Source organism: Panicum virgatum, chromosome 7N (genome assembly GCF_016808335.1).
Source record: "Panicum virgatum strain AP13 chromosome 7N, P.virgatum_v5, whole genome shotgun sequence".
In the NCBI taxonomy this organism is placed as follows: Eukaryota; Viridiplantae; Streptophyta; class Magnoliopsida; order Poales; family Poaceae; genus Panicum; species Panicum virgatum.
The window spans coordinates 19,544,936-19,546,983 of NC_053151.1; the positions used below are offsets into that span (position 1 = coordinate 19,544,936).

General features: G+C 34.2%; 1 long non-coding RNA gene across 1 annotated transcript; it reads left to right on the forward strand.

Annotated features, from left to right (window-relative positions):
• Positions 1–556: 556 nt before the first annotated feature.
• LOC120680500 lies at positions 557–1,382 on the forward strand. Its single transcript, XR_005677689.1, has 4 exons — positions 557–627; positions 712–786; positions 868–1,113; positions 1,198–1,382. It is a non-coding gene; the product is annotated as an uncharacterized LOC120680500 (long non-coding RNA).
• Positions 1,383–2,048: the final 666 nt, after the last annotated feature.

A 2,048-nucleotide genomic window follows, 5' to 3' on the forward strand; every position in this document is an offset into this window, starting at 1 on the left:
TCCTGTGCGTTCATGAAATTGTCCAGGTTTAAGTCTAAGAGCTGAGTCTTTAGTTGCTGATTCCCAGCTGCTAGTTAGTGAGAATAATAGTCAAATCAAAGTAGTAATGGCTGTAGTTATCAGATGATTGTCCTAGGCTAATTTGAAGTGTACGGCTGGGATCAAATAGGAGGAAAATAAGTCAGAAAAGGCAGCAAGCATTTGCAGCACCAAAACCATTGTGTATGTGTGTGTTCTTTATGTGTGAGATCCTGTGCTACATATGAGTCTTCTTGGCTTTCACGCCTAGTATTAGCTGATTATATTTTGAAATTTTTATCTAGTGTCTTAAATTCATATGTATTTTTGTTGAATCTATTGCCAAGGTGATGCAAATCACTTAGATTTCTCAGATCAGGAAGCACAGCCATCATCCCCACAATGCTCTACTAATGATTTTAGACAAAAATAGGTACACTATTCTGCCAAATCATTTATATGTGTTATATTAGCTAGGCAATGTTACATACATTCAATAATATTATTGCACTCCATAACTTTATGTAAATATAAAAATGTTCACTTTGATTTCAGGTTGGTGTGCATACACATCCTTCAAGTGATGCTAGAATAAATAGGAAAAGAAAGGTACGTAAGAATTACACTTCTTTATGAGTTATCCATGCAAAATATGTATCCAAAACTTGGCATGATGTTGTACCTATGATAAAGGACCAACAAGGAGCACTCCAAGATAATGCTGCAAGACAGAAGTGTTCCAAATATACACGACCTCAGCGAATTAAGGTGAACAAACATAATGGTCATTCTGATTGGATTATCTTTACTCAACTAATGTTTGTTGATGACTATGTCAATTCAATTTAGGATGGAACCACAGTGATACTTAAGTCTGCAAGTTATCCAAATAAGGCAATCGTGGCCTATGCAACCATTTTGAGCTCTAGTCCAAAAGCAAAAGTTGGTGGAGTTGAGATAGGAAAGCAATTCTACAAAGTGCGTATCAATCATCCTATTATACAAGATGAGCCATTAGTAAGGCCCACAAGTGGATACAAGAAAATTGGTGATGCCCATGCCAAAGGAGCACCGATTGCTTGGCCTTTGATCTGTGTATGTTGCAACTAGCTTTCTACATATATAATTTCTCTCGGAAGCTTGTAATGATCATTTATACAACACTCATTCTCTATGCAGGTTGAAATGATCAATGGATGAATATATGTACTTGGATATGCACACACACATGGACTGTGAAGACAAGAATTTCAAGAATACTGCTTATTTTTTGCATTTCATTTCTTGTACCAAAAATTTGTAAATATTTTCTCTTCTTAATCATATCATTGTGTAAATATACTTTACATTATGTGAACAAAGACTATGTTACATTACTACAATCAATGCAACTTTCTATTGCTACTGAAATCCGTGATTTGAGTGATTGTGCAATGTGTCATGTTCCCTCCAAAATATATATTTAGGCTATAGTGGGTTTGCATATGAATAATTGCTATTTACTTGAAATTTTAAATGTGTTACAATAGGTGCAGCATGTGTTACAAACCACGTGTTCCTAAAATTCCAAACTGTATCCTCACAAAAGTGATACTAGCACAATGAAAAGTGTTACTAGAGATAAAAAAATGTTACAGTACATAATTATTGTAACACTAACAAATGTTCCAATAGATAACAAATTATGTTACAAAGTAGTAACACTTTTCTAGATATAGAAGAACACATGTCTTGTGTTCCAATAGATCAGATAGTAGTACCATTGGATATTGTAATACTAATGGGATATGTTACTAGAAGATCTAGTAACACATTAATTGAGCTATAGTAACACAAGTTGGTGTTACTAAAACTCTGTTCTGTAGTAGTGTTTCAAGAGGAACATATTTTCTTTCCAAATAAAAACTATAGGCAATGTATTTTGTATGCCAAGCTCCAAATCTGTTCGTTGGAAAATAAAATCAGGACGTCAGTATTATGGTAAGATTCCTCATGCACTTGCTTTGCAAATTAATCTGTGGGTTGATCGT